This window comes from Somniosus microcephalus, chromosome 3 (genome assembly GCF_052327205.1).
Source record: "Somniosus microcephalus isolate GS21.2 chromosome 3, FLI_Smic_1.0, whole genome shotgun sequence".
Classification (NCBI taxonomy): domain Eukaryota; kingdom Metazoa; phylum Chordata; class Chondrichthyes; order Squaliformes; family Somniosidae; genus Somniosus; species Somniosus microcephalus.
Window position 1 is genome coordinate 92,645,222 of NC_140989.1, and position 17,125 is coordinate 92,662,346.

A 17,125-nucleotide genomic window follows, 5' to 3' on the forward strand; every position below is an offset into this window, starting at 1 on the left:
ATCAAAGGGAATCCCCCTTCACACTCTACGCATAGATCTGTCAAAGGTATGAATGGGGATCACATTTAAAAACACAACAAAAAAAATTTAAATCACATATTTAAAATTACATTAAATTATATTTTAAACAAATTCAATTTTTTGAAAATACTAATTTTAAAGTTTTTTATGGGACTAAAAATAAACTTACCTTTTCTTAAAAGTATTTTAAAATTATAAATAAGTGGGGGAAAAAAAGTAATTAAAAAAAAAAACTCTTATATGTGGTAAAAGCAGGCCTTACGCCTGCTTTTGCCAGGCATAAGATTTTTAAAGGTTTTCAGCGGGCAGTAGTTGTGCAGAAAACGCAACTCTCAGCCCGCGGAGGCCCTTCCCCCGGGCATGCATGTGATCTGTCAGTAGAATTCTTGACAGATCGCAAGTGCCAGGTTTTAGTGCATGCGTTTCGCATGCCTAAACCCAGCACTTGCGCGGCCCCTACGGGTGCTTGCACACCCGTGTGGGTTGGATAATCTGGCCCATAGAGTACAAAAGCAGGGAAGTTATGCTAAACCGTTATAAAACACTGGTTAGGCCCCAGCTGGAGTATTGCGTTCAATTCTGGGCACCACACTTTAGCAAGGATGTCAAGGCCTTAGAGAGGGTGCAGAAGAGATTTACTAGAATAATACCAGGGATGAGGGACTTCAGTTATGTGGATAGACTGGAGAAGCTGGGCTTGTTCTCCTTAGAGCAGAAAAGGTTAAGAGGAGATTTGATGGAGGCTTTCATAACAGTTTTGATAGAGTAAATAAGGAGCAACGGTTTCCAGTGGCAGAAGGGTCAGTTACGAGAGGATACAGATTTAAGGTAATTGGCAAAAGAACCAGAGGCAACATGAGGAAACTTTTTTTACGCAGCGAGTTGTTATGATCTAGAATGCACGGCCTGAAAGGGTGGTGGAAGCAGATTGAATAATAACTTTCAAAATGGAATTGGATAAATACTTGAAGGGAAAATGTTTACAGGGATGTGGGGAAAGAACAGGAGCGTGGGACTAATTGGATAGCTCTACCAAAGACCTGGTACTGGCACGATGGAGTGAATGGCCTCCTGTGCTGCATCATTCTATGATTCAAAGAGAGAATTATGAATATTTTAGCACTTCATGATATCTCATCATACTCTAATAGAGTTACCACTGAAATTTACTTGGATAAAATATATTTTTTGTGGATACTCAAAAGTATTTAACAGGAAATTTTGATATGTTATTTATTTTTAACTTTGCAAGAAAAGGTATGAGAGTCTGTTTGGAGGTACTTCAAAATAAATGGTACCTCTTATCCAACTGTTCCTGTATCAGTCGGAGTGACCAGATGCAATAATTAACCTATCATTGTTATATTTAATAGCATCTCCCAATGGCTTAGTGGATAAAGTCATTTGGTTACTAAATCATACAGAGCGGAAGTTCCTACGTTTGGTCTGTGGTGAGTTACCTGATCCCAGCTAACACATTGCAATAGTAATATTGGCGACCAACGCTATAAGTTGTGTTCCCCAATCCTCCAGTGGCGAATTCACGCAACAATTTGCTGGAAAAATAGTTAGAATACGCTGCAGTGAGCATTGTGGTGGATGAGGAGCAGCACAGCCAAGGTACCAGGGCATGACACCAATCAGAGCAACAGGTTATTTATAATAGGAATGTAATGGCTTGGATTTGATAATGTGGGCGTGGGTTGCAGTATATACGGATAAAATAACCAGGTTGGGTTTAATTTATACTGATGAGTTTGTAGTGAAACCATATAAGTCGGCATGAAGAAGGGACCCAGCTGTGACGATCACAGTGGCATTCATTCAGAAAACTTGATCTCTCATTGGTTTTAATGTGGGCGGAGCTATGATAATTATCCATTCAAATTTTTCAGTAAGGGTCTCTGGAGCAGCACAAAAGTCCCAGAAAATTATAGCATGGCATACGTAATGACATTAGTCACACTGCTGGAGTTTCTGCACCATAATAATGGCCTACGCCATTACTATGGCACAAAAGTTTAGCAAAATCAGGCCCAACATTTGTAGTCGACAATTGGCTGCAGTTAAGGAAAGGAAAAGTCGGCCTCAAGTCTTGCTGAGGGATGGATTGGGTTCAGCTGTGATATCTCCACAGGTAACTATCCTGCTAATGCTCACTGTCCAGATTCACACATGAAGAATAGGCACTTGCGTAAGTTAAAGAAGGGTTGCTGCAGTCAGTGCCTTCAGAAGAGGAGTGAAAACAATTTGTATGGGGGGCAGTGGGGAAGGGGAATTAAAAATGCAGTGGCAAGGTAGGAGGAGTGTTACCTTGCTCAACATGTTTATATCATTACCCAAGGAGAGCAGTTTTGTGAAGTTATGTCATTTAGAGAGCCTTTAAGAAAAATACAAGATGAAATGTAGGAGATTTAGAGCAGAGGATAGGAGAATATTCTTTATACAGCGTTGTAAGGATGTGGCATTCACTTCCAAGGTTAGTGGTTGCGGCAGAAGCTGTCAACATTCAAGATTAGATTGGATAGATGGATGAAGGAGAAGGAATTGAAGGGATATGGTAATAGTGTGGGTAAATGTGATTGGAGCTATTTGCTCATGTGGAGGGTAACAACAACAACAACATAGATTTATATAGTGCCTTTAACGTTGGAAAGCATCCCTAGGTGCTTCATAGGGGCGTAATCAGACAAAAATTGACACTAAGCCAAAGATGGATATACTGGGATGGGTGACTAAAATCCTGGTCAAAGTGGTATGCTTATAAGGAAGAGAGCGAGGCGGAGGGGTTTAGGGAGGGTATCCCAGAGTTTGGGGACTATATGGCTGTAGACATGGCTGCCAGTGGTGGGGCTAATAAAGTTGGATGCACAAGAAGCCAGAGTTGAGGGAATGCAGAGATCTTGGAGGGTTGTAGGGCTGGAGGAGGTTAGAGATATGGGGGGATTTGAACATGAGGATGAGAATTTTAAAATTAAGGCATTGATGAAACAGGAGCCAGTGTACGTCGGTAGATCCAAATGACCTATTTCCGTGTAGTGACATCTATGTATTTCTATGAAAGACATAATTTACTCTCTATCTCATGGGTATCTGCTTCATCCAAAATACACAGGAAATGTTCCACTGGACACATGGTTACCAGATGGTCCCTCTGCAATTATTTTTCTCCAGTTATTGGAAACTGCTCTGAATTTATGTTGCTTTCATTTGTGTGAGAATAATCAATATTAGCAAGTAATTTTGATTAGTCTTGTTTAGTTTATTTGTAGTATTTTCTTTTTATATGCGTTAGCCTTTTATTATGTCAGGATTTTTTTTTTAAGGTCCACAAAATCTGCCGTAATAGCATGACTTAGGTTTGCTGGTCAGTAGTAAACTCTGTTCAGAATTTCAGGGCATGTTCTGGAAGAAGTGGTTCAGCAAAGAACATATAACTGGTGCAGAATAGTTCAAACTGTATTTTCTCTCCTCTTGTTAAATGTTTTCAGGCATTCAGACAGCTGACTTTTTATTTAGAAACTTCCTTTGAGTTGCATTATGGTACAAGGAACTTCAAACCTAGAAAGCATTCTATACCAAGTACTGGCAGGGTTTTCTATGTGTCTTGTCACTTTAGAATAATACCAAAGAAAGTTTGGGTAATAGGCACATTAGTCCACCTTGTGTTAGTACTAGCTTGAAGCACCATTATCTCTAGATTTCACAATGGGAAAACTCCCTGTAAAAAGGATTGTTTTACGAGACAAGTGCCTTGGGTGCAAGGTGTCCTTGGAAAGAATTCTGCAGATAGCCATTCATTTACCAGGTCTACCATGCCTGTTAAGCTTGCTGTTAGGTAGGTGTACTTCACCCGTGTACAACCAACCAAAGTTAGGAAGATGGCACTCATTATCTAACGCCATACAGAATAACAAGCAGTAATTGTTAAATTGTTGCGTACACTGGTATGGTGTTACTTCAACCCACAAATTTAATAGATGCGAAATCCAATTGCAAGAGATGTTCCCTTCTAGTACCAGAAAAGAAAGGTCAGTTCACCATTAGAACAACTAATTTCATGGCACTTCTAAGATTTTAAGAACATAAGAATTAGGAGCAGGAGTAGGCCATACGAGTCAACTCCACTTTTCCGCCCGATCTCCATATCCCTTGATTTCCCCTAGAGTCCAAAATTCTTTCTATCTCAGCCTTGAATATGGTCAACGATTCAGCTTCCACAGCCCTTTGGGGTAGAGAATTCCAAAAATTCACAACCCTCTGAGTGAAGAAATTCCTCCTCATCTCAGTCTTAAATGGTCGACCCCTTAACCTGAAACTATGCCCCCTAGTTCTAGACCCTCCAGCCAGGGAACGAACCTCTCGGCATCTACCCTGTCAATCCCCCTCAGAATCTTGTCTGTTTCAGCAGCAATATATGAAAGAATGGCTGACAAACAAATCCACTAGCCATGCATGGAAACAAAATCCATCTCCGAAAGCTGCTTTGAGTCTATTAAGTTCATGACTTGTTTGATAGCCATGTTAGTGGTACATTTGTTTGCTAAGGTCATTCTGACAGGTGCTCCCTACTTTATCTTTCATCATGATGGGGCCATCGTGAGATGAACCTAAGACCAGTATATTAACCGAGAAGATAATGAGAGTGTAACTGCCGCAACTCGTACAATTTCAGCTTCTGTTATGTTCCTATTTTTAGATTGTGAAGTCGTGTTATTTTGCCACTTACTGGTCATACTGTCCAGACATTCTGCGTAGTTAATTTCAATTCTGGAGTCTGCTTGCATATAGTTTTCCTTCACATAACTTTCCCACCACCCTTTTTACTGGCCTGTGTCTAGGATTGGCCAGTTTCACTGTTTTAGATTCTCTTTGTCTGCCCTTGCTTTTTATAAATGTGCTTAGTTGTGATGAGAATATGATGAAAAAGAGATTTTGAAGCCAACTGTGGTGTTTAGCTAGAAGATGTTTCTTGAAATCTCTGATCTGTATTTGATAAATATTTTGAATGGAGATGACAACGAACATGAAATTTGCTTCAATCCCTGTTCGGTTCCTTATGAGCTACTACATGCCAGAGACAGCTGACTGATTGCCATCGGAGTCAATGAGCAAGACGCATCTCTGCCTCAGTTACAACTTGATTCAACACTGATCTGCAGGGCTAGTACAGATTTTTAGTACCAAGACTTAATGCAACTACAAATTAAAATTTACGCTCAAATTTACTGTCAACTGCACTATAGAACTAAAAACAATTTGCATTGCTTCATTTTGCACGGTAGGCTGCTGACCACTAACTGCTGTAAATTTGTTGCATTTGGTTCTTTACAGTATTAAATCTGTAACATGTCTTAAGGAATTTAAATTGTAAAGGGAGGTATTCTATATAATACTCACCAGTAAATGTGAACGTGCCTTTACACCTTAAATTGTACTGAGCCACTAGACTTGTGGTTTTTGAGAGATTCCTCTTTTCTGAACATCTCACCTTTTGTCTTTTAATAATCTTAATTGCAGTAGATTAATGGCATCACACTCTTACTTGAAGCTGTTTCCAGTAGTCATGTTTTTTTTCTTAATTACTTAGAAATTTAACTTGCTATTGCAAAGCTCAGTTTTATTTGTTACAACAAACATTATTTGCCTTTTTTTGTGTTGTCAGTGAATACTAACACCACCAATCTTGGTCACTACAGTGTACAATGTGCCATCTTGAACTGGAAAAGTGAGCACTACTCACAAATTGCTCCTGGCAAAAGCACTGCACCATTTTGCTTGGCATACCTGTTTAGTTGGCAAAATTGTTGTAATTTAGTAGTGGCAAGAAATCTGTGCCCGAGTCATTTTGGAATAAATTCTCCTTTCTGAAGTATGTGGTAACTGGGTTTAATTGATGTTTCCAATATGCTATAGCAGTGGCAGAATAATTTGTGTAATTTTCCTATTCAAATGTCAAAAAAAATTCTTGGAGTTCCTTAAGATTTTTTTATCTTTGTGGAAAAAATTGTTGGAATTGTAGATTGACCTGCTAAAGTTGAATATAAAGCACTTTGTTGTAAAGGATCCGATTTTGCATTTTCAGGCAATGCACTAAGTTACGTTATCAACATTGATAAGCCTATTGCAGCACTCCTGTGTAGAAATCTTTGTGTAATAACCACATGTTTGTGATTTACTACTTGGCATTCTAACTATGTATTGGATCATATATAGGTATTATACATGGACTGGATTAGGATTGATGATGGGAATGTGTCCCATGAGTGATGATGGATGAACGTTTCATATTCTGTTGTCTTTGGCCTTCTATCTACTGGCAGGTGGCAACTGCCAAATCTACACCCCAAGCAGAATGCCTTGAATACTTCATGTACTTGATTAGCTTGTACGCAAGGAATGAAGTAATTTACAGCTGTTGATAGTTTTGACTCTCTGTAACATACAGTAAAATAGTTGAGGTGCATTGTGAAATGTTTCTCACATTCTTCATCCCTCTTTGTTGATTTGAGAATTTACAGTCCTCCTGTTCTGATTTTGAGTAGTTCTTAAATCTTAGCCTAATTACTGTACACACTTTGCTGTGACTAACTGATCAAAATAACTACTGTTGACAATGATGAAAACAGAACTCTTGTTTGCAGAAAAGTGAAGGTCCTAATTTTGTTTTATAGGGCAGGATAAACAACAATTTCACTGGTTTCTGAAGTTGGATGTGAAACATACATAAGTATATACATTTGTGTAAAGGACTAGTTTTCAAACTTTTGTGGGGGACCCCTTGTAAATATTGATACATTCACAGGAACCTGTGACCCAACTTCCAGAAAAGAATGTCAGCTACCCAAAAGGAAACAGTGTTGTCATTACAGATTTTTTTTTTCTTTGTTATATTCTGAAACCTAAAGAGAACAAATACAAACTCCAATGACCGACTTGACAAATCTGACTTTAGGGACCCTCTTGGATCCCTGCATGGAACCACATTTGAAAAGCCATGTTGTAGAGTGTTGTAGCATTGGAGAAATGATCTGCAGAAGCAGTGTGGCTGAGATTACTTGTGTGATTCAGTGCAACATATTTTGGATTTAAATGCAAAGTCAGTGGACTTCAGCCAAATGCAAATAAATTCCATTCTGGAGTGTTTTGAGCATATTTGTGCTTCTCAAGGTGAAGGTGCACCATGGAATATTTTTCTAATTTTTGCACAGTGATTATATCAGCCACTCCAGGTCATATACTGACTGCTCTTCCAGACAAAAGCCAGAACTCCCCTCACATTATTTGAATGAAGAAATCCAGGTCGCAGTGATCATAGAAATCGGACTAGAATTCTGATTGTTCTTTCAGTTCCACAAATAACACTTTTAGCTATCCATAACTTTTCTTTTATAAATATTTTTTAATTGAAATTTTGAGTGCCTTTAGAATTTTTTCTAGATTAATACCATTCTCACCTTTTTCAGCGCAGAATACCACTGCAGCCTTCGTGTGACTAATTCTAAAATCTTGTTTGTACAGTGAAATACTTTTTGGCAAACGCACGAGTCCAGGGGTGCAAATGCACGTCTGAAATTTACTTGCAGGTAAATGCACATTGCGAAATGTAAGCTGCTCATGCAGAAATAAAACCATCTCAGACATACCAAAATCTGATCCTATAATGGCCATGTGTTTTTTGTAATGTTTACTTTTCTATGCTTAACATGCTTAACCTTTTCTTGTGCATCCCTGAATTCCTTCGCCCCACCATTGGTGGCGATAGAGAGCATTTACACAGTCCTGATCTATCTGAGACCAGCGCTGCAGTTCACGTTTGAACCAGTCAGTACCATGTTTACATTGCTTGCCAGTTAGTACCTCTGTAATCATCCAGCTGAGAAGAGAGTTCTGCACAAATGTGATTATGCAAATTTGTAGCACTCTTGCAACATATAAAAATGTAACTATTTAAGAACTAGAGCAGAGAATTGCCACTCTCTACAAGCACTTAATTTAAGGTCAGGTAGGTTTAAACGCAGGTGATCCACAACATACCAGTTTTCCTCAGTAAAACCTCTCAAGATAGCTAGCGAGTTGTAAACTAAAGCATTAATTTGATTAACAGCCTAATTTTGTTTTGTCAGGCCCTAACACCAGTATTACTCTACAAGTGTAATTGGAGTGAAACAGAAACCGCTTTGCACTGACACTAAACCAGCAGTGCAAATGCACTCTTGCGTTCAATAAAATGGTGGTGTTTCTTTGACTTTCTTTTTTCATATGGGTATTTTCTGAACAGATTTCCCAAACTTCCTCTTATAATGGTCCCTTTTTTTCTTCAAATGCCTGACAACAGCTGGCAGCCAAGTTGCTGTCAATGTCCATGTGTCCAGGACTGCTCAAATGTGACTCCGATTTTGTCCCTACCTGCTGGGCAACATTGCGAATTGTTTGATCAAACGCTAATTAGGAACTGAATGAAGTTCAAACCTACCTGGGGACCTGATGTGTGGCACTGTTAATGTGTGAATAAAAAGTACCAACCCAATAAAGTAGTGTGGTTTATTAACTGGTGTTTTGTAGATGGTGAGCAACACTACTGGGTTTAAACACAATTTATAAGTTACCTTTTCATATGAAAAATTTAACCATTGAATTTTGATGTAACACTGTTAATCAAATCAATGCTTTATTTTATTGGCTTTCACACAAAAAGAACTTTGATATTGTTTCATGGCAATTTTGGGAGCTTCTACTGGGAGGAAAACTGGCATGTTGTACTTGCTGTGCTCAGATTATGTCTTCTGGTAGCTGATTGATTCAGCATTAATTTTAAAGCTCAGACCATCCCGTGAGGTGAGATGCCACAAATAGAAATAACAATGACAAGATAATCTGATTTTGACAGAGAACTCTGCTCCTCCTTCAGTGTAATAGATGGGTGGGACCTCAGTTTAATGTCTCATCTGAAAGTCTGCAGCATTCCCTCAATGCTGCACTAACGTCTCTGCCGTGATTATGTACTCAAATTCTAAATTGGGGCTTGAACTCTCAACCTTCTGACTCGGAGGCGTGAATGCTGCCCATTGAACCAAGCTGATAATTAAAGCTGATAGAACAGAGTCAAAATTGATTTTTGTAATGTGTAATCAAATTTAGCACACTCTCAGAAGACATAGGCCTGTATTTTCCGATGCCTACGGGTGTGTGTGTACGAGCTGTGTACACACCCGCAGGGAAATCGGAAATGCCGGTTTCAGGCATGCAAAGCACATGCGCTGAAAACTGGCATTTCCGATCTGTCAAGAATCCTCTTGACAGATCGGACGCCTGCCCTGGAGAAGGGCCTCTGCGGGTGGAGAGTTCCGCTTTCTGCAGAACCTCTGCCCGCTGGAAACCCTTAGAAATCTTATGCCTGGCGTAAGGCCTGCTTTTACCAGCATAAGAGTTTTAAAAAGTTTTTTTATAAAATTTAAAAAAATTCTCTCATTTATAATTTAAAATAAGTTTTAAAAAGGTGTTTATTTTTAGCCCCATAAAAAACTTTAATTATTTTTTCAAAAAATTTAATTTTAACTCATTTTAAAAACATGATGGTTTAAAAAAAAAAAAATGTATTTAATGTTTTAGTGTCTTTTTTCAGTGATCCCCACTCATACTTTTGACGGGTCTATCTGTCAAAAGTATGAAGGGGGATTTCCTTCTATTGGCTGGCCTGGCCCACGTGATCCCAGGGACGTTTGCAAACCGCATGCGCCCCTGGGATACGTGGGTCCTGCACATTTCAACTGTGGAGAGCTTTATAAAGTGAGTGCCCAATCTTTTGTAGGCTGCATAGGTGCGTGGCACAGAATCTTAGGGGCCACATATAAACTTTGGTAAGTTTATGTTCCCATTAATTTGCATATATCTTGAGTTGCTGAAGCTAGAAAATGTTGGTGTTCTCATTGGGAATTTTCCATCAGTGAGGCAGTAGTACTAAAAATTACCTTTCCAAATTTCCAGGCCTGCAAATTTCAAACCGGACAATCAGTGACTAAAAAATATAAGCACAAATAGGACTGAGTTGCTTGGGCTTTGAAAGCTGGATTGCCAGCGCTTGAGAGCTACATATGGAACACACCTGTGTTAAAGGACCAGTTAACATGTAATAATAACCAGATTCACATAATAAAAAACTTACTGAGCACCACAGTTGAAATATTTGATATTTTAGCTTAACAACAACTTGCAGTTATATGTAGTGCCTTTAATGTAGTAAAAGTTCCAATGCACTTCACAGGACCGTAATCAGACACGAATTGACGCCGAGTCAAAGAAGGAAACATTAGGACAGGTCAAAGAGGTGGGATTTAAGGATGGAGAGAGAACTGGAGACGTTTAGGGAGGGAATTCCAGAGTTTGGGGCTTAGACGGATCATGACCCGGCCTCCAGTGGTGGGATGAAGGAAGTGCGGGGTGCACAAGAAGCCAGAGTTGGTGGAAGAAAGAGATCGCTGAGGGTTGTAGGGCTGGAGGAGGTTGCAGAGATGGGGAGAAGTGAGGCCTTGCAGAAATTTGAAGATCGGGGGCTGGAGCAGTGGCAGAGGGGTGAAGATCGGGGGCCGTAGTGGGGGTGGGGGAGGAAATAGAGAGATCGGTGAGGATCGTGGGCCGGAGAAGTGGGGGTGGGTTGGTGAGGATCAGGGGCCGTGGGGGATCGGAGGCCTGGGGGTGGGGGGGAATCTGATGTCGTGGGGGGTGGGTTAGGCAGGGATCCTGGTTTTAGGAGGTAAGTGTAAAGGCACTTACTGAACCCAACAGTCCTCGCCTTGTATGAGCTGGCGGGTTTCACGAGGCCTGCAAAACCCGACGAGCTGAAGTTAAATTCAAATGGAGGTTAAAGCAGAGGCTTCCGGCCTCATTATAATATTTAAATAGACAAACTGCTTCCGGTGAGCGGGTTAGCTGCCTGTCCCGCCTCGCCTCCATTAAAACTGGAAGTGGGTTGGTTGGAGGTTGTTTCTGGTTGGGATTCAGATTTTTAACACTAACTTCCCACACAACTCCAACCCGTCCATTTTTTTTTTAGGTTAAAATTCCCCCCATTGTGTGGGATATTTATAATTCAAAACTGAATTTGAAATCCTCAAGTTATTGAAACTGCATACTGCAAGGTTCATAAATGATTTGTTTTATAAAATGATGCCAATTGTGTTAAATGCCTATTTGTGAAACCAATTGAATATATGTATTTGCTAAAATTAGTTCTGGCAATTTGAGTTTCTGCCTGTCAGTTTAATCTGTGCATTACTTTTGCATTAACTTCTCTCCGATCAAACATCATTGTGTTTCAGTAATTACAGCAAATCTGTTCAGACAAATGTGCTGCATGTATCTAGATGAAACATTTACTGTTTGGGGGGGGGGTGGGATAGGGAAATAAATTACTTCTATTATATTTTAGGACTCTTACTGGTATGTCCTGAACTTCAAATATACATGACCTAGGCATAAACTTGCTTCTGAATTCAATAGTTTTACCTTAAAACGATTCAGAACAGAAAAGTTGAAGAATATTCAAGCACGTAGGACTGACTTATAGGGTAGTGCAAGATATGTTTCACTGCATTCAATGCATTAGATTTACAGAAGGACAGTTACACTTCCCACTGCTGGGAAATGCTTTATTCTACAACAAACTTCTTGTGTTTTAACGAATGGCTATAGCAGCCATGATTTGTAGTGTAGATGATTGTAAGACCATTCTCTCACCACAATACATTATTTTGTTTTGTTGCGCAACAGAATTTTTTTGGGTTGGAACGCCTGGGAATGGGGAGGGTTTCTTTTAAATTGTCAATGCATATAGAAAAACACTTAAAAAGCTTGAATTGATAAAATTACTGTCTTTTGTACACGTGTCCCTGAACTTGTATTTAAAAGGTGGTTAGAGGTATTTAATTTTAACTGTAGCAGTCTGAATTCTGTCATTCCAATTAGAGCGCAACTTGTAATAAAAACAGAAAATGCTGGAACTACTCAGCAGGTCAGGCAGCATCTGTGGAGAGAGAAACTGAGTTAACGTTTCAGGTCGATGAAAAATCAGTGTGTCTCTTCCTGATGTTCTGGGAGGTTCAAGGGTATGGTAAGCAGACTTTCAGAAAGCAGCACGGGTGCTAATGATGTACCACCTAGCTGGACCTCGGCAAGGAATAGTGTGTACGGAGATTATACCTGAGGAGGCTTATGATTTTCGGTTTGTGCCAGCTCTAGATCTGCAGCCAACAAGAACATCCAAATGGTGCATTCAGTAGAAGTGAAAATGACTACTGAACTAAACTACTTTGCCATTGGGTCCTTCCATGCACCAGCAGGGGACATCACTTAGATCAGCCAGTATGCACTTACTGCCGAATCACAAAAGTAACATGCCCTTTATTGCCAAGTATCTGCATACCAAGTTCAACACTGGCATGTAGCGCCAGTTTGAGAAGCAATTTTCCATTCCTTGTGCCATCCCTGAGTACAAGGTGTCTTTCATTGCAATTCTAAAATGCAGTCAAGGTGGTGGCAATTATTATTGTTTTTTTTTTAACGACTTAAAAATTAATTACTTGCAGGGAAGTGATTATAGTGGCTTAAATAATTGAAATGGACATCCTGTTTGGTGTGTGCATTTGGTAATTTAGGATGTGTCCTGGTGGAGATTGGTTACTCTTGCCAGAACAAAAGGAACATTTTGGGTTTATTTTAGCTGAGCATCCAGTTTTTCCATTTGAAAAAGTAGTCTGAAATGAATATTTGAAGTATTTGGTGAGGCTAATTTCTGGTATTTGGCCTGCACTTGCTGCCTGGTAATTTGTTTGGGTAATGCCCTGCACTCTTGAAGTAAGACAGAATACTGACAATTTTTATTCAATACAAGTTTAATACAGTAATGTTCATGATTTATCTCTGGTAGATTTCTGGCATCTGTGTAATTGTAAAACTGGCTAAAATGCATTTTGCATTCTTTGCTCTTTAGAAACCATCCTAGTGGCAACGGGTCATAGTTCCTGCTTGAATATAAAGACAACAATTCCTGCAAATCAGTGTCTTAACTTGCTACCAGTGGTAAGTGAAAATATCAAATCGGAAGCTAATTTACTTTATTCAAACATCTCATTCCAATGAAGCCTTTTATATTTTACATGGGTTTTATAATGTATGTTAACAAACACATAAATATGACGTGATGCACACTGCTGATAGTCATGCATACTGCTAATGGTCATGCCAAAGTTGGAGTCCAGAAAGAGGTAACCGCGGCAAAGTTTCTCACAGGATGAGTGAGCTACCCTAGTCAAACATTTTGCCAGGCACTCGTACCTTCCTAGGAACAGCCACATTGCCACCAACATCAGAAGGAAGGGCAAAGACGTGATGTTTTTTCGAGTTGTCAAAAAAGTACATTTATTCTTTTCTCTCATATCTCCCTCTTATGCCTTCTCTTCCAAGTCTGTATGTAGAGTGAATTGTTCAGCATGGTGATTGCCTGCTCTTGGGTGAAGTTTTAATTATTTGGCATTTTTACTTCTTGGAGTCCTAACAACATTACTTTAGCCATGTGGAGATTGCCAAGCTTGGTGTCCAGTTTCATGTGCCATGTATTCATTCAGTAAATGTGTAATCATAATCATGCATATCTGTAGCACAATTCAAAATAGGTTCATAGCACTCAAGGCAGTGTTTGAAAATGTGTTTGCCAATTCTCCCTATTCGTGTATGATGCATTCCCATGCATTAGTACCGCAGAGTTAACTTTTTTTTATTCCTATGATTGTACATAATGAAACATATTGATTCTCATCAAACTGCTTAAACTGAGGCCTGGAATGAGTGAGTAGGGTCCACCTCACTGGGATTCAGTAATTGTTTGGCTATAATTCATTGGATCCACTCCCTTTCCCATGAATTTTCTATTGTCAAGCCAGTGGTGTTGAAATGTTACTATCCTGTTGAACCTGTGAGCCGTTCCTCAGTGCTGACTGTACTCTTACACCAAGTCGCACGTGTACCACATGGCATTGGGTGGCTATTAATAGTACCGACAAGTGGAATATCAACACCCCCCGCCCCCCCCATTGGCAATTTGTAAATGTATTAACTTGAAACTATTGGAGGAAATATGCCCTTTACCGTAACACTTTCTAATAACATTATGCTAAATGAGCCTTTGTCTTGAATGTTCATTTCAGTAATTGGTAGAATATGTTTACAAAGAATTGCTGGAACATTACAAGTAATATAACCAAAATCCAAGAAACTTTACTGCAGTGATAAAATATTTGAAACATATGACATTGACTCTGGGATTATATTTTCCAATTCATTTCTTATTAGAAGCTAACTATACTTAATGAACCTCTGGACTTTTGCCAGCCTAAATTTTGGCTAAGTTATTTTTAAAATTTGAAAACTAATGTCAGTCTGGCCTGTTTCACAATTGAATTTACATTGCCTAGACAAAGGGGCTCAGTTGTAAATGAGTTAGAAAGCAACCAATACTTTTTCTCCCTCTCGAGACTTAATCACCTTTCTGGAAATAAAGATGTAGGAAACTACTGAAATGTTATGTTCATTAATAAATAGACATTCTTATTATGAACACAGCTAGCTTTTGCTAGTTACTTTATTGAGCCATGTGGACTTGGTACAGTATCTGTAAAGATACAGCATTGTGCTCCTGTGTGCAGGCTGCCATCTTGACTGTTGCCTTGTGGGTAGCCTAGTGCTTCATGGGTAATGTAGTCTTAATATCATACAGCTGGGTAGTGTAGTCTTATACATACAGCTATATACAGCTCCACCTAGTGTCCACTATAGAATGACATGCTATTGATTACTACATCCCCCTTTCTTTGAGGTTTAACAATATCAATATCAATCAACTTTCAAGAAAACAATAAAGATAATATCAGTAACACTTTTGTTAGTGCTCTATAAACATAAACATTTTCAAAACAGTCAACACATTTTCAAAGCTTTACATTGTACTCAAAGACTAAGTCTATCAGGCTTTTTTACTTCACGTGTGGATCTTCTCAACACGGGTAAGTCTGATGTGTCTTCATGAGATTGTTCTGGCGGTGAATGACAAGATGCAGTTGCGGCATTGTCATCAATCTGGTCTTGAATAGTCTCTTGTGTTTTTAGGAGGGAACGGCGGTTCCTCCTGAGAATCTGTCCTTCCTCAGTTCTAACAGTGTATGACCTTGGTCCTACTTCCTCAAGAACTGTAGCTTTCCTGTTCCATGCATCTGGATCCTCAACCCTGACAACATCATCCCTTGTCAATGGTTTTAGAGTTTTGGATGACTTGTCATAGTATGATTTCTGTTTCAGCTTTAACAGTTGAAGTCTCTGTCTCAGTTCCTCACTTTGCTGTTCTTTTACACAGCAGGGTAGCGTGGTGCGCAACTTGCGACTCATTAGTAGTTCAGCAGGTGAAGAACCACAGTCTAAAGGTGAGGCTCGGTAGCTCAGCAGGGCGAGATAAGGATCAGACTTGCTTTCTGTCGCTTTCTTCAGTAGCTGCTTGAGAACTTGAACACCTTTCTCTGCCTTACCATTTGACTGAGCATACAAAGGACTGGATGTGATGTGCTGAAAGTCATAATGTGCTGCAAACTGTTGCCACTCCTTACAGTTGAAGCACGGACCATTGTCGCTAACGGCAATCCTGGGAATTCCATGTCTGGCGAAGATGGATTTCACATGCAATATGACACTGCTTGCTGTGGTGCTTGAGAGCAGCACCATCTCAGGATAGTTAGAATAGCAGTCAATCACTATTAGATAGTCTTTTTAAATGAAAAAGGTCCATACCAACCTTTTGCCATGCTGCTGTTGGTATGTCAGCTACTATCATTTGTTCCTTTGCTTGTTTGTTTTGGTGTTTCTGACATGTCTCACATTTGCCTATCATGTTCTCAATGTCCTTATTTATGCCAGGCCAATAAACAGTGTCTCTTGCTCTCCTTTTGCATTTTTCAATTCCGAGGTGTCCCTCATGAATCCTTTTGAGCATGTCTTGACGTAGAGCCTGTGGAATGACTATTCTGTTCTGTTTTAGTAATAGTCCACTTGCGACACTCAATTCTGACCTTATGTGAAAATATTTTGGACAGGAACCTTTTGGCCAACCATGATGAATGTTCTCTATTACTGTTTGTAATACTGTATCTTTTACTGTTTCTTCTGCTATTTGCTTTGATTTTGTGTCTGACACGGGCAGCGCAGCAGTGACCATACTCACATGAACATCCACGTCTTCTTCAGTAGAGCTCACATGACTCATTGTGGGTGCTCGGGATAGTGCATCTGCTAACACTATGTATTTGCCTGGTGTGTAGATCAGTTCAAAGTCATATCTTTGCAGCTTCATCATGAGTCGTTGAATCCTTGGAGACATCTCATTCAGGTTTTTTTTTATGATGGCAACCAGAGGGCTGTGGTCTGTCTCAACTGTGAAGGTGGGAAGTCCATATATGTAGCCATGAAACTTTTCTAGTCCAACTACCAAGCCTAGACATTCCTTTTCAATCTGGGCGTATCGACACTCAGTATCAGTCATAGACCTGGAGGCATAGGCAACAGGCTTCCAATCTTCACCCTCTGCTTGTAGCAAGACCGCACCTAGGCCATCTTTTGATGCATCCGTTGACACTTTGATTCTTTTGGTTGGGTCAAAGAAGGTGAGTACAGGTGTGGTTGTCAGCACTGTTTTGAGGTTTATCCACTCTTGTTCATGTCTTTCTGTCCATGCGAACTCATTTGTTTTATGTAGCAGGTCTCGCAGACAGGCTGTCTTGGCTGACAAGTTAGGAATGAACTTTCCAATGAAGTTTATCATCCCCATGATGCGTAGCACTCTTTTTGTCAGTGGGTCGGGGCATTTTGAGTATGGCGTTTACTTTTTCCATATCTGGCTCTATTCCTTTACCAGATAGATTATCTCCAAGGAAAGTGACTTCCTGGATGCCAAACTGACACTTGGCTTTGTTGAGCTTCAGTCCATTCCGGCGTATGCTCTGTAGCACTTTAGTCAGTCTCTCATTGTGTTCTTTCAGTGTGGAGCCCCAGATGATGTCATCAACAT

General features: G+C 39.8%; 1 protein-coding gene across 2 annotated transcripts in view; it reads left to right on the plus strand.

The window, feature by feature from the left end:
- Positions 1-17,125, plus strand: part of sptbn1 (spectrin, beta, non-erythrocytic 1) — a 267,400-nt gene that overhangs the window by 44,663 nt on the left and 205,612 nt on the right. The window contains exon 2 of one of the 2 annotated variants that reach the window (XM_085981343.1): positions 13,010-13,098. The exons of the other annotated variant lie outside the window; for it this stretch is intronic. The gene's annotated coding sequence lies outside the window, so the exon portion shown is untranslated. The remainder of the gene's footprint in view (positions 1-13,009; positions 13,099-17,125) is intronic. 2 annotated transcript variants of the gene reach the window in all.